The sequence below is a fragment of the Coptis chinensis genome, chromosome 5, assembly GCF_015680905.1.
Source record: "Coptis chinensis isolate HL-2020 chromosome 5, ASM1568090v1, whole genome shotgun sequence".
NCBI classification, from domain to species: domain Eukaryota; kingdom Viridiplantae; phylum Streptophyta; class Magnoliopsida; order Ranunculales; family Ranunculaceae; genus Coptis; species Coptis chinensis.
The window spans coordinates 59,907,177-59,931,265 of NC_141460.1; the positions used below are offsets into that span (position 1 = coordinate 59,907,177).

At 35.9% G+C, this 24,089-nt stretch overlaps 1 pseudogene; it reads left to right on the forward strand.

Annotated features, from left to right (window-relative positions):
* The first annotated feature begins 402 nt into the window (after positions 1-402).
* LOC147498179 (cyclic nucleotide-gated ion channel 1-like) lies at positions 403-6,695 on the forward strand (annotated as a pseudogene).
* The last annotated feature ends 17,394 nt before the right edge of the window (positions 6,696-24,089 follow it).

Genomic DNA, 24,089 nt, shown 5'->3' on the forward strand with positions numbered 1-24,089 from the left:
TTCAAGGCTGTTGAAGGTACTATTTATACGCATATCAAAGATGCTCTAGGTAACACCTCAATATGACGCACAAGTTGCGAGCAGGTCACCTTGACCTTACAAGAATCTCAATATGACAGAGTCCATCAGTTGATGCTGGAGATGCTGCTCGAGGGCTGCTACAACAGTCGTTCTCACTGTGCGTGCCAACAATCGTTTAGGATTAACTAGCTGGCTGTGACGCGGTGGCTAGGCAAGAACATCTATGGCACCACAAAACCCAACATCAACTTGTCCTTCCTACACATCCTTTGGATTCTGTAGAATAGGAGGTATAGTTTTTGCCTCATTGATTTTCTACGTGAAGAGCTTATGGTTATCGGAATAACCACTGCACCCCTGCCGATTTTAGTTACTAAGATCATGTTATCTTGGGGGTGCATGCCTGAGTCGCCTAGGACTTATATTAAGCTACACTCAAATGCCAAGGTGTATAGTGAGTGTGTCCAAAGGAACTGGACATTGCCTAAAGAGAGGGCTGATGTTGTAGATCAGGAGGAAGAAGATGACTATCCTGCTTGTTTTGCTGAGGATGCTATGGATCTTGCTTCTTCTGACTTTGCACGTTTTTTAATACTCCATAGTGGGATGCGTACGCTTTATAATAACAAGAGAACACTACATGACCTCTATGAATCCATTCGTAAGTGTTAGGGTTCCATTTAACCCCTTAATAGTATTCTATTTAAGCCAATTATGTTTATAATAAATAAGAGTTAGTAATGTTTATATATTTTTGTGTATTCTAGGTCTTGAAGCTGTTTATGTGCTTAAAAAAGCCATTTTGTATGGAAAACAAGTTAAGATGATTGTTGAGGAAGTTCTATGCTTAAAGCCCAAGAATCATGAAGAAAAGCTTTTCTCAAGCCCAGTCAAAGCTTGGAAGTCAAAGTCAATTTGGGTAAAAAAAGAATATAAAGTTAACAGAACTTCAAATGGGAGTATCTTTGGACTCGAGCTTCAGAATTGGGCCTACTTTATGTCAAAATGACTGTCTCCGAATAAGCTTTCCAATGGATCTAATCTTGTCCCAATCATAGCTGTAAAAGTGGATGAAAATGGCACTGAAGTAATTTCCAATAGTTGTGGCCTCTTTAGACTTAACCTAATAGACTTTGGGCTCACTTTAGAGGCCCAAAGTCTCCCTTTTTGGCCCATGCACGAAAATGTAACCCTAACCCTCTCCTATATAAAGAGGGTTAAGGCTAAACTTATTCTATCCTTCCTCCCCTTAGTCTCTAATTAGTTTAGTATAGTTTTAGTTTAAGTTTAGGGTTAGAATAATTTATTTTGTAGCCACCATTATTTCCCATCAATAGAAGCTTTAGTTTACTTTCAATAATTGTTTTTTTAAATTATGTCTTCTTATTATTGCTTTAGTGTAATAATTCCAATAATACAAGGCTAAACCTCCATTAGATTGGGTTTATGAAGTCTTGTGAAGATGATTGATTAATTAGAATGGTTGTTGTTTAGAATAAAATTTCAAGTTTGATTCTCATGGTTGTTTAGAGATAAAAACCATAAGAGTTGAACTAGAGTTTAGAGCCACCATCAAAGAGATTTGTGGTGGAGATAAACTCTCATGCTAGTGAAACCTTGATCAGAGATGACTTGGCATTCACTAGGGATCAAGAAAACGATTTGATGACTAAACTAATAGCCAATCGAATCGCGTGGTGGATTAACCCTCTCTATATCTTTTTATCATCATTATATCTACTGTTTTTCCAATCTTATTTACTATTTTCACATCACATATTACTCTCATTAGTGAATCATTTGTATAGTCTAAATTTGTGTTAAGTACGTGTAGAAAAAAGAGTGGATCGAAAACAATTGCTCCCTTATAACAACTGTTTAGAGAGTATTATTATTATTGATTAAGAATTATTTTAGCATCTTAAACAACCTGTTTTTACATCTCTTGTCAAATGGCGCCACTTGCCATCTTGCTTTGTTACGTATAGCGTGTTTAGAATAAGCAAAACTGTTTTCACTATTCACAAAAAACCTTATCAAAACACTGTTCGTAATTTCTTGAAAATTTTCTGCTAATGTTGAGAGCATACGAGTTGTTCAACCAACTCCCTGCCATCCCCTGACCTGACCCTAATAATTTGAAACCCTAGTTTTAATTCACGAGCATGCGCGCCCCCTCAAATTGCCTTCATTAAGCACAATCCGCCTTCTACATCTTAAGCGCGACACGCGCCCAATATAACTAAATTCTAAGTGTGCATGCGCCTTAGGTTAATTACCTTAAATTATTTTTTTAATATTATTTGCAATCTTATCTCACGAGTATAGTACAATACTCGTATGCTATCAACTACAAAATTTTAAAAATTATTTTTCTTCATTCTAAACGGTGTCTAGAAAATTGAAAGAATTTGGGGTTATCAAATTAAGGAACGTGCACACACGGACAACCTCCCTCAAATTCCTAAGTGACCTGGCCATTGGTTTGATAAAAATATAAAAAATTAATTAATAAATCTCAGTGAAATTAGTAAGACCACCAACTACCAAATCCCGTTTCATAGACCTGACATCCAAGCCCAACACGAAGCCCATCTTAAAAAGCCTTTTCCTAATTCTTAAAAACTAATAAGGTTAATATTTTTAGGGTCCTATTACTGACGGACCCCATATTGCGTTGGGCAGACCCCAAAAAAAAAACAAATTATTACAAGTGTGTCATTGGTCCCAAAAAATAAAAAAAAATAATAATTATTACAAGTGTGCCATTGATCCCAAAAAGTTGTTGTGTTGGGCACCTCCCAAACCAATGTGCATTTCCCCTTTTCATCCCTTCTCTTCTATTCTCTTCTCTTCTCTTCCACCATCCTAAATCTTAAACCATGAAAACTATATCCTAACACTAACATTAAACACTAGGGCTGAATATACACGTGACTAGAGCTGAATATGCATGTGTACAATGGCTGAATGAGAAAATTCGAAAACCACAAGCTTAAACGACCTGGCTATGTCGTTCGTTGTGCACACCAAACGGTCTAGTCACACCGTCTGGACTGAGTCCAAAACGATATGGCCATGTTGTTTGGGATTTGGACTTAGAAAAATCCCCAACGATATGGCCACACTGTTTGGACTAAGTCTCCAATGATATGGCCACACCGTTTAGACTAAGTCCCCAATGATATGGCCACACCGTTTGGGATTTGAACTTTGAAAAAATAGAAAGTTATGTTTTTTGGCCTCTTGACCAGTGTGGGCACATCGTTTGGACTAACACTACAACAAACAGGTTTTTTACCGACGTTTTTTTTACCGACATTTTCGTTTCGTTCCTAAAACTAACCTTTTAGCACGTTTAAATCGTCCCTAATAATTTGTTTGTTTCAAATGTTAAAATGATTATTTGCGACGTTTTTTTCGTTTGAAATAGTCAGCTAAATATTTTTAAGCAACCGCTTATTCTTTTTATAGTTGAAATAGTGTAGTACCGACGATAAAAAGGTCGAAAATAAGTTTGTACATAAGGCAACAATTTTTTTCGTCACTATTTGTCTTAAGCTAGCGACGCTTTTGTTGATCGTGGGAACTAGCATTTTATTTTCAACGTTTATATCGTCGGAATATACGTTTTCGATTTCGGCGCGATTTCGATTATAACCAGCCGCCAAATGTTTGATTTTTCACGAAAAAGAAAAGTGGGAAGAAACACTTTTTGAGGGAAATTAGTAACAGAGGAAAAACATCATAAACTAAAAAGGAAATAGAATGGCTCCTCACTCTCTTTCTTCATCATCTCAACTTCGATCTCCAGGTACTTCTTTCTCTCTCCTTATTATTTTTTAAATTATTCTTCGACCCCTTTTCTAATCTTCTATAATTGTTAAAGCTATAGTTTTTTTTTGTACGTAGGTGCTTTAATTATTTCGGGTTCAATTTGTCTACCACCTTCATCCTTCCTTCATTGAGGGAAAGAAAATCTCTGGTAAGTTTTGAAGCAAAAATCTTTCTTTGAACTTGTTTACCTTAAAAAAGAGAGTAAAGTTGTGATTTTTCTTTTCGTTTCTTCAAGAATTATCATTCAAACTTGTTTGTAGAAATTAAAGAAGCAACTTTTTCTGGTATTAGGAACAAAAACACTAATGTTTTATTGTTAATAACTTAGTGAGAGGACTCTGCAAGCGGTAGCTATCAGTTCAGGTAATTTTTTTTGCTAGTTTGAACTTTGGTTATATACTAGTTTATCAGGTTAAAATTTTGCTTAGCTATTATGATCTACAAATTAATTTCGTTGATTTGCAAATTAATTTGGGTGTTATTAGTTTGTTCATGATTTGCAAATTAATTTCATAGATCTTTTTTGGTTATTATTAATCATGTCAAAAATAAATTTTGAATATCTCTATATTTCTTACTAAGTGAAATGCTTCATATAAACATTTCAGGTGGTAATTTTGGTTGTCATCCCCAAGTTGAGAGGCTTGACGGCATTGAATACAAAAAATTGGTTGCGGTTCATTGTTCTTTTCCAATATGTTCCGAGGTTTCTTAGAATACAGCCACTGTATAAGGAAGTCACAAAAACTTCTGGAATACTCACCGAAACGGCATGGGCAGGAGCTGCATTTAATCTCTTTATGTACATGCTTGCAAGTCATGTGAGTTTTGATAGTACAGGTTCTCCTTTTTTCCCCATCATTTCTAACTATATTTAAGGGTTCCCCTCTCTCTGTCAGTATATAATCATAATGGATATAAAGTAGTGGGATGATATATTCTACCAGAGAAAATACAAAAGCAACTTAAGGACAAAACAAGTACACTAAAACTCGCTAAGAAATCCCCATCAAAGACCCCCATTTGAACATAAACTCCAGGCCATTAAAGTTATATGCAGGTTATTCTAAGCCCATATTCTCTAGCTCCTTGCCATTATTTGCAAGTTTTGGTGTTTATACCATGTACCAATATTCGTGTTTACACCCTTTACCAAAATTTACTCCTCTTCTAATAATCGATTTTGTTTCTTGGATATTTCTTGTAGTTGGTATAAATGGTGGAACTACCATGATGGTTTAATCGATGGTCTTTAACCTTGTTATGAGTAGATTAGAATAATTGCTGGGACCATTTTAAGATTTTAACTGCAAAATAAGACAAGTCTGAGCAAACCTAAGATAGTGTTTGTCATATATGTATTTAAGAACTATTCTTTGATATAATAAAGATCGATGTTCATTATATGGTTTGGTTGGCTTGATCATTTTAATATTTTAAAAGCATTGCTTTTTTCTCTTTTGTTTATTAATATAGAATTTGTATTTATGAATTCCCCCTTCTTTTTTCAAAGTTAGTTATGTAAATGTATCTATCTGTAGGTCTCACGGTCTTACTAGACTTAATATTACCATTATAAAAGTCATAGTTGTAACAAATGGGGTTATTGATAGAGATTTAGCTAAAATAAAAAAAAAAAGGTGTACAACCTTTATTAATTATAGTAATCGCCATTTTTAGTCCATACTTGTATAGTGATCTGAATGTTGTCCTTTTGTTATAGACGCGTATCCGCAATCCAACACCGTTAGACTAGAAGAGATGAGAGTGAAACGGCAAGATGAGAAACATGGATGTCACACCGTCTACTCCCCGAGAACCCGAGAGAGAACGGATGAGGCGGTATGAACAATACAAATGGCAAAAAACAGGGGGTGGACAAAGAGTTTCGTGCGTAACCTTCCCAAGGACCTAAGGAGGGACATCAAACGCCATCCGTGCCTAGGTCTACTCATGAGAGTGAGTACTTTTCAGATTTTTTCTTGTTCTTCCTTTCTTATTTGACAACAAACCTGAATTGGGGTGTTAACTCAACTCTTCTCGGCTTTGGATGAGCTATATAATTCAAAAAGGCAGGTTGGTATTTCAAGACTAAGGCAACTCATATTGCATCTAGTATTGTAGGGAGAACTTGTGTTTTGACCAAATTGACTACAATTCTTAATCTTAAACAGAGTAGTCTGTTTAGTGTGTTTCCTTGATGTAAGTTTCGGTTCTGTGTCATGTGTGCTATGAAACACCTTCATCCATTAAAGATGAGGAATTCGTTAAATACTCACTGGTTTTTCCTTTCTTTAGGTGCCAATGTTTGAAAAATGGATGAGCAATTATTGGATGCAATGTGTGATCGTCTCAAGCCTGCATTCTACACTGAAGAAAGCTATATTGTCCGTGAAGGAGACCCAGTTGATGAGATGCTCTTCATCATGCGTGGCAAGCTACTAACTGTGACCACAAATGGTGGTAGAACTGGCTTTTTAAATTCTGAATATCTAAAAGCTGGCAACTTCTGTGGAGAAGAGCTGCTCACATGGGCCCTTGACCCCCACTCCTCCTCCAACCTTCCGATTTCGACCAGAATAGTGTGGGCTATAACATAGGTTGAAGGTTTTGCTCTCATGGCCAACGACTTGAAGTTTGTGGCCTCTCAGTTTCGAAGACTTCACAGCAAGCAGCTGCGGCATGCTTTTAGGTTCTACTCGCAGCAATGGAGGACATGGGCAGCTTGTTTCATTCAAGCAGCTTGGTGCCGGTACGGTAAGAAGAAGCTGGAAGAGTCTCTGCGTGAGGTTGGGAAGATCAGGCTCTGCTGGCTTCTGAAGCAACATTTGAGGTAATCTCTCCTAAAACCTAGCTATATATATATATATATACCTACACACCTGACCTGTAGATAATTTATAGTTGAAAGCATTTAAAGCTGTAAACAATCAACCTCCATTGTAGAAACTTGAACCAGAACATAATCCATATATAGTTTGAAAACTTTCTCAATTATATAATCTAATAGTTGTATGCTAATTTACATGATCCACAACATTCAAAAACGAATTAAATTTGAACACATCATACAAATATTCTAATCAACTATATTATCATCTAAATGAGCCTGCCAAGGTCTGGTTCTTTCGTTTATCACCCGAACAATGAAGTTCCGTCCTGAAATTTCAACTTTTTTGAGGATTTAGGTATATGGGATTTGATATTTATGCCCATCTAGTTTATTCTTACAGTCCACAATGACTTGGACACATATTACCACACCTAGGGATTCTATCAAATAGATGTTTCAAGCCCTTGGAGTTCTGTGAAGTTTTGATTTTTGGCATACATCTGACAGTCTCTTAAACACAGTTTCTTATTCTCAAAGTGTGACTTGTTACGTTGTAGCCAAATACCCACAATACCAACCACATAACTTGAAGTCCAAAGGTGTTGTCTAGGACTCCATCCTTTTGCAGCTCGCATTGCTTCCTTGAAGTTAAGTTTGGGTGGACCATGTTTAGGTGTGGTTAGGTTGAGATCTATGTTTAGGTAAACTGTGATTTGGTTGATATCTGTGTTTAGGTTGTTCGTATTGATAGCGCAACTAGTGGGGGTGCTTGTGATTGTTGATTCACTCGATTGGATTTATTGATGTTTAGTTCTTACATGGTGATTGATTTGCCTTTCCTGAATTGGGTTTAATGCTTAGGGGATTTGATTGACCACCACCTATCTGAAATTCATATAACTGATTATAAGTTAAGTTTGTGAGTTGTGAATACGGATTACCCATTTTGTGATCTTAGACATTTCAATCTAGTTATATGGTATTGTTTTCTATAGGTGTTGTGTCATTTTTCCATATCCATGTACATATCTCTGACTCAATTGGCATGTTGGAGTATACTTGATCAATGTACCTTAACTAAATGTTGTCATATTTTGTTTGCAGGTTCGAAGTCGTATGGGTTGGAAGAAACGATTTTTGTGGGTTTGTTTGGGCTTACTTGTTTGGGCAGAAGCATTTTGGAGAGGATTTTAACAAAAAATAAAAATAAAAATACTATGTGATAGATGTTGGATGTTAAGACAATTTCTTTTCATGTTTTGTTTTTTATAAGACTATTGTATATGTAACGAATCATATTATGGTCTTAAGAATGGAGTGGGTTATCATATATAAATGATTTTTGGGTTTGTTGTTTGTTAAATTTAATGTGGTTTAATTGATGTTGTTTATATGTTTCTTTTAGGTTTTGTGATTGAAAAAAGTACATTGGATGTGAATAAGTGATTGAAAACAGGGAAATAATAATAATTAAAAAAAAATAGGAATATGAATTTTAGAACCAAAAGTTGCGACATATTAAATAAGTGTCGCCAAAGGTTGATCTCTCGCGACAGTAAATAATGTCGCAATATGAATTTTAGAACCAAAAGTTTGGTGTTGCTATGAAACAAAACGTCGGTAGTGTTATCACACACCCGACGTTTATAAATCGTCGCCAAAAGCCAATTTTCAGTGACGTTAAATAATGTCGCAATACGAATTTAAGTAACGAAAATTTTGAGATATTTGCCACGAAATAAATCGTCGGTGGTGGAAACTATTACCGACGTTTTTCTAGATCGTCGCTACAAATTACTTTTCGCGACGTTTATAACAATCAAACGAGAAATACATATACCGACGTTTTTGTAGGCACTACCGACAGTATAAAACGTCGCTGATTTTTTTTATTTGCCGACAATTTTATTTCGTTGTTTTACACCTTTAGCGACTATACTTTTTGCGACGATGGAGTGACGATCAAAAGAACGTCGCAACTGACTATTACCGACGTTTTTCTTTCTTTTTCCGACACTTTGTTTCGTCGCTAAAAAACATGTTTGTTGTAGTGTAAGTCCCAAACGGTGTGGCCAAGTCGTTTGGGACTTAGTCCAAACGATGTGACCACACCGGTAAGTTTTTTTCTAAGTCCGAATCCCAAACGACATGGCCACATCGTTTTGGACTTAGTCCAGACGGTGTAACCATACCGTTTGGTTTGTACAACAAACGACCTAGCCAGGTCGTTTGAGAGACCCCTGTTTGATTTTTATAAGGCTTTAAACGATGGACCTGAGTCCTGCATAATTCTTGCAGATACTACAGGAGATTTTAGAATCCTCCCTAATATATTTAATCTGCTACCTATTTTCCATGGCTTAGACCATGAGAAGACTTATCAACACTTACATAAGATACAACAAGTAATTACTACATTTCATCATTCTAATGTAAGACCTGAACAAATAAAGTTAAGGGTGTTTCCTTTCACCCTAGCTAACAAAGCGGCTGCTTGGCTAACAGCACAAAAGCCGAACTCTGTCGACACATGGGAAAAACTAGTTGAACTATTTATGGATCAATTCTACCCACCACAGAAAAGTGATGGGATGCTACAAAATATTCACTTCTTTCACCAAAAGCCTCAAGAATCCTTTTCTGAGGCTTGGAATCATTTCACTGATCTTCTAGTAGAATGTCCCTATCATAATCTTGGTAAAGACACACTAGTTCGTGCCTTCTTAAAAGGCCTATCCTAACACCATAATGAGACGTTAAACGTCATGAACGGAGGTAATTTCTTAAGTAAAGGAGCCACAGATGCTTATAACTTCTTAGATAATCAATCTAAAAAAAGTAACAATTGGGGAGGTAACGATTACTCCCGCTCTAATACTTCTTCTTCAACAGTTAAGGCAGACTGTATATTTGAGGTAAAACAAGATCCTGAACTTAGAACCTTAATTGAATCCCTCACTAAAAAGGTAGATGCCCTCTTTGTTCATAAACAAGAAGTCATGAACATCAACTCCCATCCATGTAATGTATGTTTTAATCCCAACCATACCAATTCCTCTAGTCCCTTACTCTACAGTTCACCGCCACCACAACCCATAGATAATTACGCTTTCACCAACGCTAACACACAATGGATGCAAAACACTAATTATAATCAACAACAACAACCTACACCCCCAGGTATTAATTATCAAAACGTTAGGCCCACTACAATTTTTCACCAATTTAACCAACATCTAGGACAAGGTGATTTAGGTGACCAGAACAGAAGTTTAGTGCCCATGACCCAGAACGATCAACATCAAGACATGACCAAGCACCAAGCCTTACTTTGAGTCACTCTACCAGTTAAACCATTTACAGAGGACAGAGTAATAACTTTGTGGTAACATAAAAATCAAATTATGCAACGAAACTACTCTAACTTGATGAAGGAACAAAATGAACAAAACTCCAACTTGATGAAGCAACAAAATGAACAAAACTGCAAATGTATGAAAGATCAACATGATCAAAACTCTAACATGCTAAAACAAATGATGCAAATGATGCAGTTTTTGTGCCGAAAGGTACTTGATCTTTCTCCTAACCAAAATAATAACCAAACAGGCGTGTTTTCAAGTCAAGTTGTGCCTAATCCTAAGTCAACAAACACTGCCTTCGAAGTAAAAACTATTCAATGTAATGGTAATATAAACCAAAGGGACCTACAGGCAGTCGCTGCCCTTCGTTCGGGTAAGGGAGTTGATAACCAAGTGAATATGCCTAAAGATCGCCAGCAAACTAAGAATGAACCTTACCAAATAATGTCATGGAAATTGAAGACCTTACAATTGTAGAAGTTCTAGTCCAACCACAACCAAAAGGGAAAACCTTACAAGACCCAATAATAGAAATTAGTGATCCTACACCTGTAGAGGTTCAAATATGGAAACCTAGTTGGAAAACGGCAAAAGAAAAAGACAAGGTTAATAATATTGTTGACCCTTATGATAAGTATAGAGAAAAACCACCATTTCCCCAGAGACTAATTGTGTCTAAAAAGGATGAGAATTTTGATGAGATTAGGTAAGTGTTTAAAAATTTGACTATAAACCTACCTTTTCTAGATGCTATAAAAAGTCTACCTAGACACGGTAAGTTTCTTAAAGAGTTGTGCACCACGAAGAGGAAAACCAACATACCCAAAGAACCCTTCTTAACTAAACAATACCCCTCTTTATCTGAACAAAATGGAATTGGAAAAGACAAGGACCCTGGTTGTCTAACTGTACAATGCACCTTAGGCGATAACTTCATAACAACTACACTATTAGACCTAGGGGCGAGTGTTAACTTACTCATTTTTTATTTATATAAACAATTAGGACTCCATCAACTTAAACCAACAAAAATGACTTTGTAGTTAGCCGATCATTCTATTAAGTATCGCAAAGGCATAGTTCAAAACTTTTTAGTTAAAGTTCAAGATTTTTACTACCCGATTGATTTCGTTATTCTTGACACCGAAGTTGCTCATGATTCTATTCCCATCATCTTAGGGCATCCTTTATTGGTAACCGCCAATGCCCAAATAAATTGTCGGGATTGATCAATGACTCTTTCCTTTGGAAATCTGTCCGTAGAGGTTAACATGTTTAAACTCAAGCAGGAATAACTAGGTTTGCCTGTAGAAGGAGAAGTGAAATCCATTGAGAGTTTTGTATATCACATTAGTTCTTTCGACACTTTCCTTCCCATACTAGTAGATGCCCCTCTTCAGGAAGAAGACAAAGATCATAATTTTGACTCCCTGAACATAGATGAAATAAAGGAAGATTTCCTTCGACGTTTTGCAACCCTTCTTTACCAACTCACGAGTCTCATCCTATTAACATCCATTTATCATTTAACGCCATGACAGAAGAAGAATTTTTCACCCTCTATCCCAGTGATTCTTCTGACCCACCTATTGAGGAATTTCTTGCATATCTTAAGGCCTCTGATGATTTAGAATTAAGAACACTAGTTGAGCACCATTCACCTGCCTCACATCGTCCTGTCAGTTATTCACCTTCCATCACGAGTGTTCCCCGCCCTCCACCTTTCCAAAGGAACCTTGAGTTTGCATTTGACAATCTTGCTTCTCCTGTGCTTCATGATTTTCTAAACCCATCCAGTAATGAAATAATACCTAAGGACAAGTCACCTGATCCTTTCATTTTCCGATGTGAGATAGTATAAACATACCCTTTCAAAACTTATCCATATCCCACATATCATCCACAACCATCTAATTTATCATGATCATTTACTTGGCCACCCTTTTCGTTGGAGGAAAAAGAATAGAGTACATGCTCGATTAGGTTCTAGATCAATCAGATTTCACTCTCATTCTGCTAAGCCACACAATAGGAAATCTTGATGCTTCATTCTGTTTGGGGGTGCTTTCTGTGTTAATTATTTATGGAAAGACCCACAATTTTTTTAGTTGTTGATATATGGTAAACTGCATGTTAATACATATATTTAGATGAAGTCTCGAGTATCTGACAATAAAAAACTCATTATATTCTCTAGTGTACTCCATTTCATTTCATATTTCATGGGAATACACCTTTATTCATGTAACTCACGCATTCATCTCTTGCACTTTTTCTCGTTGTTTGAGTAGTCTTTCTCTATGGAGTGAGTTTCATTTTTATTTCTTTTTGGTAACTTAGTTCTTAAAAAAAATCAAACAAATAACAAATAAAACAAATAAAACAAACAAAAATTAGATAAATTATATAGACAGTCTAGGGAATCTGACTTTAAACGACCCATGTTTTTGTAAAATATCACCTTAATGGAGTAGGCCAAACAAAAATTTTCATAGTTAAAAAGGGTTTTCAAATTTTGTTTGGGGGTGGCGTATTTTGCTCCTTCATTTCAAAACTTTTTGCCACCCGTTGCCTGTCTTGTTTACTCCAGTAGAGTCTATGTTAGTTAGTTACATAATTTAATTGTGCTATTGAATTATTTCATGAACCTTTGGTAAGAACCCAAAACTGTAGTTTTAACCCCTTAATAATATTACATTTAGGCCAATTATGTGTATAATAAATAAGAGTTAGTACTGTTTACGTGCTTTTGTGTATTTCAAGCATTGGAGTCGAATATGAGAAGAAATATGTCACTTTTGTGAGATAAAGGAGCAAAGGTTGGTTGCTAAGAAGTTATGTAATTAAAGGCCAAGATTCAAGGAGAAAATACCTTTTTTAAAGCCTGGTCAAAGCTGAAAAGTCAAAGTCATCGCGGGCAGAAATAGAGTAGAAAAATCAACATAACTTCCACAGGTCGTATCTTTGGACTCAAACATTGAAATTGGGCCTATTATATGTCAAAATGACCAGCTCGGAAAGAGCTTTCTAATGGTTTAAGCCTTTACCCAATCAGAGTGGTAAAAGTGGACTCAACCAGCCATTCAGCCTCAACTTAACACACCACAGTACAATATCAACCAGAGTCACTCAAACGCCAATAACTATGACTATCAAACACAATACCAACCAGGCCCTTCCACCATGCCAGAAATCACCCAACCATCTAGTTCATCTCCTTTCCTAGATGAAATTTCCCAACAAATTACTGACTCACAACAAACATTTAGGGAACAAATGGCCAACAATGAAAAATCGTTTAGAGAACAAAATGCCAAAACCTAAACTATGCTTCAGAATCTAGCCCAAATGATTTCCTTGATCCCCTCACCTAACAAAAAACTTTCCACCTTACTAGAGATCGACATACAAGTAGAACAACCTATTCCCATAACCAAACTATTCGACCTAGTTAAGACCTACCCTAAATTTCATGAACCATTACCTTCCCATGACTTTCCCATTAACCATTATATTAACTCCACACACTACCTGGATAAGGAAATTCTTGAAGACGACTCTTTAGGACTTATGTCGGATGACCATGATGTCATTGAGGAAACTTATATTATTTAAGAGGATGAGAGTGAGGAAATAGATATCAACAATTCTAATCTAAGGCATGAACAAGGTCATGTGCAGGAATTAAAGGAAGTAACTTATTTATCGCAATATGAATCTCAATTTAGTTTGGCAGTTGAAGATATAACAATGGAAGAAATAGATGAATTTCTTAAAGATAATGCCACGAACCATAACTTTATAGATTCAACTAAGCTAGATGAAGATTTCTATAATTTCTTAAGAGCGTGTGAGGATCTACCAACTGATGCACCACCAACTGACCACCATCCACCTGAGTTACCACCTCTTAAAATTCAACCATCTACCACAACTAAGCCATCCATTCACTTACCATTTCAGAAGAACCTCAAATTTGCACTTGAGCTTATTGCCTCAGAGACCCTCTATAATTTTTTCAACCCTCACTGTGACGAGTGTTTGCCTAACACACAATCCAATGAGTACACCATTCATGTAGTTGAGAGCCAAGCCTTGACCGAGTGTAGTGAGAAACCTAGTTGGTCTTATTTTTCCTCATCTGGGCCTCATGAAAGACATGAGGATCCATACTTATTTCCTTTCTCACCTAAAGTATTACTAATTCATCTTTTGGGTCATTCTAACTCTTTAACACAGCTACAACATGATGGTTTGCTTATGTTCTTTGATGGGTTGTATAAGTTTTCTTTTATTCTTCTACATGATTACTTCTAATTATACAACTTCATTCTGTTTGGGGGTGCATTTTGTATCATGTTTTTATGGCTAGACCCCCAACTCTTTCAATTATTAGTGTATAGTTGACCACGCATCATCCATTTTGTGAAACCCAGGTTCTTGTTTGTTTGGGGGTGTGCACAGTCTAGGGGAATCTGACTTTAAAAGACCCACATGTTTAAACAAATTTTCTAACCATATTTTCAAAAATTTGTTTGGGGGTGGGGTGTTTGGTCTTTCCATTCTTGATCTCTCAACTTAACACCACACCTCTCACTTTTACTTGCACTTTCACTTCATAGCACTTCTACAACATGGAGCACGCACGCCCTCTATTTTGCCTATACTCAGAGCGCGCACGCCCCCAAAACAATGGAATTCTTGCCAAGCCAGAGCGCACCCGCGCCTTTCTATAGGCTATCATAAAGCGCGCCCGCGCCTTCACCTCAACGCAACACCAGTTGTTTTTTTTTTTGTGTTCTTCCGCATTCACTTCCTGGAGTTTAGTAGTGAATTATGCTGGATAGGAGGTAAGTTTTTTTTTGTTAGTGTCTGCTTATGTCCCAAGCAATTTAATTTTTATTATCCCCGTAATAGGTGGAACTCCTATAGAGTTGCATCTATTTTTATTTATCTGTATTAGTATGTTCTAAATTTGTTTTGCAGGGGTTCTTCAATTTTCACGCGTTTCCATGGTATTTCCTACCATTCTTATTTTAATACTTTGAAGACAAAGCATGTTTTTGTTTGGGGGTGGCATAAAAACACGTGTAATTTAAGGCACCTATTAGGATATATATATATGTTTAATATGCACTTGTTTTCTAGTAAAAAATTCAAAAAATTCAAAAATATAAATAGGTGAGTATATGATATACACTTACAAATACTGGTATTGTTTCTTTCTCCATGATGATATTAATCTAGAAGTTTCACATTATCTTTTAAATTAGAATAGTTTTTAGAAATTTAGGTTAATATATAGGTAAAAATCATTGTATCTTTCCATAAATATATTGCATGAGCATCTATGTTTGTATTTGCAATAAGTTTATGAAATCTAGGCTAGAGTACTTATTCTACAAATCCTGTGAGATTATAGCTTAAAGCCTTATATGAGTGAAATATTTGAGAAATGACATAAGGGAGAAGTAAATTCTGAATAGAGAAATCACACGTCCACTTGCTTGATCACTATACCATATCCTAAGCAAAAATTTAGGGCCTTTGTTGGATCTATATAGCCAGAAATTCAAACCTTATGAAATTATTTTCTGCTAGTAGCCCCTCTGAGCCTTTCTTTAGCCTTTCATAAACAGCAAATCCTTTACCCTTTTATATAAAACAAAATAAAATTAAAAATTAGCCTACCCATTTTTGAATGAGTATGAGAATAGAGATGAAATGAAGAATAGAAAAGAGAAAGACCTGTGAAACCAAGAATTTGCTAGTTGTTTCAAATAAGAAAAGAAAGTTTCCATCCGAAGAAAAGAAAAAAATAAATAAAATAAAAGTTAGAACTCCAAAAACAGAATCGAATGAGTCAAAAGCCAATAGAAAAAGAAAAAAAAATGGCTAAGGATGGAAACAAAGTGTAGAAGCAAAGTAAGAACAAGGTTTTCTCTAGTTACATAATATGAAGACTCTATTATCTCAGACTTGTCCTTTTGAATATCCATTTCCTTCCTTCTTAAACCATCTCCTAATCCCTGCAACACCTAATAAAGACCTCTAGCTCAATTAGGAATAGGTTAGTCTGATAGTAAGTGGCAGATGTGTTTGATCGACTTCGGCTTCCTTTTGTGTCATTGAGATTGTAAGGTAAAGTGTGCCCACTACGCACTAAAGTGAGCAAAACTTGAGTGGAAAAATCAAAGTGTTTTTGTCTTGAAATATATGTGAGGACCTATATAAGGACGCTATTCCAAAGTTTCAGAAACGAACCTGTTATTGCATTTCATAGCGTAGTTCATTATATATATGTTTATCCATAGATGATTGATTATTATGCACATATTAGCTTAAATTTCGAATTGATTATTTTGTATTCATTGCTACTGAGATGTATAGATATCTGAGAATAAAGTAGGAAACATTAATTTTATTTCTTAGTCATTGTAGTATAGATGAAGTTTGTGAGTACCTTCTCTGGAAAACTCTCACGAGGCTATAACTCGTCCACTAGGAAATTCCTAGTGGTTTAAGGCCTTATTGCGTATGGTCAATACAGTCGCACGCAGAGAAACGAGATTAGTTAGAACTCCCATTTTGGTCACTTATTTTAATTTCTTATATTTGCTTGAGGACAAGCAAAATGCTGTTTGGGGGTGGTTTGATAAGAGCCCAAAACTGTAGTTTTAACCCCTTAATAATATTACATTTAGACCAATTATATGTATAATAAATAAGAGTTAGTACTGTTTATGTGCTTTTGTGTATTTCAGGCATTGGAGTCGAATATGAGAAGAAATATGTCACTTTTGCGAGATAAAGGAGCAAAGGTTGGTTGCTAAGAAGTTCTGTAATTAAAGGCTAAGATTCTAGTAGAAAAAGCCTTTTTGAAAGCCCGGTCAAAGGTGAAAAGTTAAAGTCAACGTGGGCAGAAATAGAGCAGAAAAGTCAATAGAACTTCCGCAGGCTGTATCTTTGGACTCAAACCTCGGAATTGGGTTTATTATATGTCAAAATGACCGACTCGGAAAGCGCTTTATAATGTTCTAGGCCTTGACCCAATCAGAGGAGCATAAGTAGACAAAAATACTATTTCAGTAATATTCAGCATAGAAACCCTTTTTGGACTTAAGTAATTAGGTTTTGGGCTTGATTTAACGGCCCAAAACATGACTCCAAAGCCCATGCATGAAATTGTAAACCTAGCCCTCTCTTATATAAAGAGGACTAAGGCATAACTCTCACTTACTTAGTTAGCAACCTAGGAACTTAGTTATTAGTTCATGTACTTAGATTTAGACCTAGGTTTTTAATTCATATAGTTCTTTCATTAGTTTTAAGTTAGTTGTTTATTCAATATTTAGTCTTTAATATAGTTTCAATTTTTAAACTATATTCCATTAGATTAAGAAAATCCAAGTTTTTGTTCTTCATTATATTTTCTTCTTATTTATCTATTAATGATAGTCTAATGACTTCTAGCTAAACCTCCATTAGAGGGGTTTGATGAAGCTTTAATGAAGACTTGATGTGTTAGTTAGAATTATTTCATTTAAGAGTTTCACTCTAGTAGGTTAGTTGATTCTCTATGAGAATGGGTTGAACTTTCTCACATGCTAATTATTAGTTGGTAGATATTGCCATGAATAATTAGGGATCAATAACTTAATTTGTATTGGTTAGGATTGCAATAATCTACACTAGCATATTAGGAATTCATCTAAGTGAAATGAGAAGATCAGTGAAATGATTCCAGGCCTCTGAAAAGAATATATGAGGATTCTGGCTGAAGAAATGAATCTTGTGAAGCATTTCATCTGTCTTCAGTGATGGGTAAAACTGTTCCATGAACAATTGAACAAGTTGAGCCCATGAGTCCATAGAGTTTGGCGTTTGGGCAGTTAACCAAGACGCCGCCTTATCGGCTAAGGTGAAAGGGAATACCCTCAGTTTAATTTGTTCCGCACCAACCGTGAGATGGTGGAATGTTGTTAGGACTTGTTCAATCCTACGCATGTGCTGATAAGGTTTTTCATGGTCTAAACCATGAAAAACGGGTAACAAATTAAAAATATTTGGGGATTCGAAATCCCAATCGGGTCTCCGCTAGAACGATGCAAGATTTGGGGCTGCTCATTTCAAGGCTTTGTAGAAGTCAGAGAGAGGAGTCTCTTTTTCTTCAGCCATTATATCAGGTGGTGTGTGTGGAATAGTAGCTAGAGGTGTAATAGGTGGTATACTAGATAAACTTCTTTTTCGACGTTGCCGTGTAATTACGTTAGTTGTTTTTCTTCGACCAGACCTTAATCTCATGCAAGACTAAGTCGAACTTAACTAAACATGCAACACTCCCAAACAATTCTGATATACTAGTAGAAACCTCTAACTGGAGATGCGAGGTGTGGAAGAAATGAATACCTGATTGCGTCCTTGCTTCGCTTATAAATAGCGTCTTGTTCACGCGTGTTCAATGTATATAACAAGTTAGAACACTGAAAAACTTGAAAATTGAAAATTTGAATCAAACTTGCGGAAATCCGGCAAAATCAGCTGAGGGCGCAGGTGCGATTCACTTGGGCGCAAGTACGCTCAGTGCAAATTTGAGTTCCAGTGTTTTGAGCGCGGGTCACGCTCGGTATGGGTGCAGGTCGCGCTCAACTTCCAGTGTTTTGAGCGCAGGTGCGCTTGCTTAGGGCGCGGGTCGCGCTCGGTATGGGCGCAGGTCGCACTTCAGGGTTTTCGAGTTTTAAGCCTTTTATCGTACTCTAAAAAATTTGAAATTTTGAAAGTAATTTGCTAAGACGTCTATCAAGTAGTCTGTAAAATTTCAGATAAATCGGAGCTACGAAAGTCCCTCTACTGCCCTGCAAAATTTGCGAAACAGTTTTCAGACACAATACAAACAACCGAATGGTTAACCCATCAAAACAAAGCCAAAAATTTCCAAATTTTTACTGGAGACTCCATACAGATTCTACTTGTTCTTGTAAAAATTTAGAGCAATTGGAGTTCTACAACCTCTCCTTATCGGCTGGTGTTCCAGATATTAAGTGTTTGCAACACTGCAGAAACACACTGGAAACACTCTACTATTTAGGAGGTCAAAATAAATCAAAAACTCGTCATATTTTTACTACAAACTGCTGAATTAGGATAGATACTCCTGTAAAAGTTATAGAATTTTTAGAACTCCCTAAGTACCCTTACTTGTCTGTTTTTCAAGAACATACGGTGTGAAAACTGAAATGCAGCACTGTAAAGTTCGTATTTTTTTCACAAGGTAAACCAACTTTGAAAAATCTGAAAATATTCCAGTAAATCAAAAACACATTATATATTATGTATGAAAATTTTCAGAATTTTCGAAAATTTAGAAATACCTTCACCGAACTGTTTTTCTCTGTGAATCTGCAGCCCCTATGCCTGAAACAGTGAACAGTTCCGAAAATTCAAGAAATAAGAATGAAAAATTAAAAGGGTGGGTGGGTAGAGAATGGGGGATTGCCCCTTGGATTCAAGCAATGGAATTCTTGTCTTAAACGAGATTAAGATGGCAACGACGCCATTTGATAACCGTAAAAAGAATAGAATCCAAAATATTAATGTTAACACATTAATACGTAATCCTACCGTTCTTACGTTTAAATCAATTCTTCTTACTCTCAAAACATAATCATGCAATATAATGAGTAAGGATTCGTTCCACTCTTAACTGTCTAGACTTAAATTGAATTCAACTAATCAAACCAAAAGGAACAATGGTGAGAGTAACGATTTGATGTGAAATTTCTATACTACCATTCCCAATACAAGAACAATAATAAGAACATGTCATTATTGAATAAGTAATTAACTTTATAAATCTAATAGAACAATAAGGACAAGATATGATTGAATGAATAACAACTATTTTATTTATCTAATGAATGATATTCAATGATTTAAATAACTAATCTAAAACAAAGAATGAAACTAATTAATGGAATGAAAACTAAGTAATTAACTAATCTAGATCTATCTTTTTCTAACCCTAAACTCCATTAACATTAGCTTCCTAACCTAACTACCTTTAACAAAGAGTCAAACTTTTGTTTTTATACTTTCAGATCCAAAAATCGTGCATGGGCTTGGAGCCATGTTTTGGGCCGGAAAATCGGGACCAAAACCCAATTTTTTTAGTCTAAAATGGGCTCTTCAGCTGTAGTTGGGTTCGACAGATGTTTCGTCCACTTCTGCTCCTCTGATTGGTCGAAGGCTTGGACCATTGGGAAGCGCTTTCCGAGCCGGTCGTTTTGACATAAGATACTCCCAATTTCGAGGTCTGAGTCCAAATATACGGCGTTCGGAAGTTCTCACGCCTTGTCTTGTTTACGCGCTTTCGTGTTGACTTTTCAGCTTTTGACCGGGCTTTACAAAGGCTTTGTCTCCTTGAATCTTGGCCTTTATTCACAGAACTCCTTAGCAACCGACCTTTGCTCCTTTATCTCGCTAAAATGACACATTTCTGCACATAATAGACTTTGAAGCCTGAAATGCATAAAAACACGTAATCAGTATTAACTCTTAATTATTACTCACATAATTGGTCTAAGAGTATGATTGTTAAGGGGTTAAAACTATAGTTTTGGGCTCTTATCATTTACCTCAAAGGTTGTGTTTGTTGTTTTAGGATTAGGTATCGCTTGACCTGGAAACACACCTTTTGGTTGTACTTTCTCTTGCGCTAACTGCTGTAAGGAAAGTTGTATGATCTGTGATATACGTAAAAAATGATAGTTCTACTCGCGAATAAATGATGAAATTCAAACGAAAGTAAAACTAAAACTGAACTTAGACTATATTTATCAAAGATTTATTCTACTCTCGAATCTATCGAAATAGAGTGCAGTAAAAGATTCGTTCCACTCCTAGTTCTTTAGCATTCAATGTTTTCTAATATTGCGAGTCTATCCAAATTTAGTGAGAGTAATGGTGGGAATTTATACTACGATGTCAATTCAAATAACAAGATACGCTAATTCAAACTACGAAAATGCTAAATTGATACTATATGATAAGGAATTAGGGGGGATTGACACTACCAAAAAAATGACTTTACCCGATAGACTCCAGAAAGATTACCCGACGGTTTATAACCATAGGAAGTTACCAACGCCTTTTATCCGTCGGGTATTAGTTAGCCATCCGTCCCCGATTGTTTTATTCTGTCCGACGGTTGCACGAGAGTTTTTAGCTATCGGCTAGTTCGACGGGCTTTAACCATTGTTTGTTTCCAACGGACACCTAAACATGGCAGTACTACTTAATCGTCAGCATATCTATTCAATTATCAGGCGGCAAAGATTTCACTTCCCATGCCCAAAATTTCATGAAAAATTAAACCACCCTAAAATTAAAATAATTAAGCCGACTCTAAAACTTCCGACTTTTCAGCTTCTCCTTCTTCTACTATTAAGCCTTGCAATAGCCCATTGATTACACCATTACCTCGTGAAACTCTTGAATTTCATTGGCACCACAATCCTTCGTTCTCAACCTTGAAGCAGGTAATTTCAATGTTTGAATATTTAGTTAATTTCAATGAGTTCTAGTCAACATAGTAGAAGTAGAAAACCAAATACAAAAAAGTACGTTTCTCTTAATTTCTTTGGTGAAAGAACTTAAGAACAAGATCTTTTTTATCAAAAAAAAAAGAATAATATCTTTACTATGTAAGTGATTCTACGAGTGTGCAGTCTGTCTGCAGCACTGCCATGACTCTTGCGTGCCTTTTCCTCCCTGAATTTCCAAGAATTGAGTGGGGTATATCTTTCTAGTCATCCCCTCAAATCGAAACTGTTGCTGTCCTTCCCTCTTACTTGCGGCTAGAGGAAAGGCTCAACATAGTCAGTTGGCACTTCACTCCCGACCAAAATGAACCTAACGCACTGTTGCATGGCGGTCACTACGGAAGTTAGGAGTTTTCACGGTTTGGCCAATTTCTATCTCAATCTTATAAATTTAAGTCAGTGAAGGCCGGATTGACGGATTATATGAAGAAGGAGTCCCATTTCCAGTGGATGGAGGCGTACATATTCCAATATTATATTAGATCTTTACTAAGGTTATTTTAGTTGATTCAGGACTAAATGAGGGTAAAAATTCAACTAGTTGTTACTTAATCTTGTTTTTAAGTACTTTTTAGTCTTTGGGTTCTTCTGATTTCAGCTCTTAATGTTTAATTGTAAAAGTGATGAACGTAATATTGGAATTTCCTATTCAATACGCGCGGCCGGTTACAGCATACAAAAAATCTTCTAATTGTTGGAGTGATATGTAACACCATACATATGGAAGGGTGTTTGCATTACAGACTTGTCCAGGCAGACAAGCGTCCAACAACATCTGTAATCTGTTCGCCACTTATATTCCCCCTGATTTGGGTTGCTAAATTTTCGCTTATTACCAAAATTTGAGAAGCTAGTTTGCCTTGTGAAAAAGCTTCTTCGATTTGGAGTATTTTGTTGTACTTTTTTTTTCAGTGCCCTTAATCTTTTGTTCATGAAACTCATCACTGGTCCATCTGTTGTAGTAGTGCTGACGTCATAGTTGGCTTGTGGTGGTGATGTTGTCATCGTGCACCTGCCCCCAGTGGAGAGAAGGTGGAGGGTAGTTTTTGCATGTTTAATCCTTAAAAAATCTTCACTTTCCTTCACTACAAAGCCACCACCTCATCTCTCTGCCACCACACATCTCCTCCTCCACTTCCACTACCACTCGTTTGAACACCGGCTTTTAAAAGATGGAAACTTAAGTTATTTATTTAAAACTTGTGTTCGATAAGTGTAACATGATTTCTTTTCTAGCTGTTTTATTAAAACTTGTGTTTGATTAATTTCAGCTCGAGAATATTAGTCTAAAGACCATATTACGTCGCCATAATTTCTGGTAAGTTTGTCCAATTTGATTTGTGTGGTTCGACAAAGGGCTTCTTACATAATGTCTGATCTTCTTGTTTAAATTGCTTTGGATGACAAGCAGGGTTCCTTGGTTGTTTTTCTTTGCTTTCTGTAAGTGTGTATTCTATATTTTAGTGTCGGTGAAAATTTAGTATTCTATATATTTGTACTGGCTATCTTTTTTTTTTTGTCTCTTATACGAATTCTGAAAGCTCCATTTTATATATAACCAACTGTAAGAATGCATTTTTATTTTTCCCCATATTCTATTTTTCAGTTCCCCATATTCCACATTTTTATACGACATTGTTTGATGAAACACGATAGTTAAGCGGGCTTTATACTAGTGGTAATGCATTTTGTGGAATTAGAAATGTCGTGTTTATATAGCTTTACAATTGTAGTAGACTAGTATTATATACCTTCAATGCCGAAAAAATATTCGAACAAAAGAGGTGTATGGAGACTAGTATCATATGCAGCATACTAGTATCATACCTTCAAATCAAAGGCTACTGACTTTGATTTGGTTTAAAGCAACTAATTTTATTATTATTTGAGTAATTCTTTAATCAAATATGTTAGTCAAATGAGGATGATGTATCAAAATAAAATTGCCACATTGTGTTTGGTTCTGTAAAAAAAATTCTAAGGTAGTTTGAGAGCAATCTAGTTAACTAAGTTCAACTATTATACCTTTTTTACTCTTTGAAAAACGAACTGATTTTTCAAATAGAAATGTCTTGCTAGCATTGTAGGATTGATGTCTTTCTTATTACAACACCAATATGTTTGTGTATGTATTGCTGATTATATAAGATGCATGAATATATGTGTTCGACTCTAGTTTCATCTAACTTTGGTAATGAATATTAGGTTAGTGTATGCGTAGAGTTAGCTTGAAGTCAGTGTATGCTTAGAGTTAGCATTGTAACTCCTTGGCCTAGTTAGTGTATGCCTCTACATAACTATTTAGCTATTTTTCTAGTTCTGAGTTTCATTTATTCTTTCTTATCTCTTAGAAGTACATCATGGAGTCAACGTGCTTGATAGATAAGAGTTGGATTGATCTAGACGATTTCCGGCATCCCCGTTTTATAAGAGGTG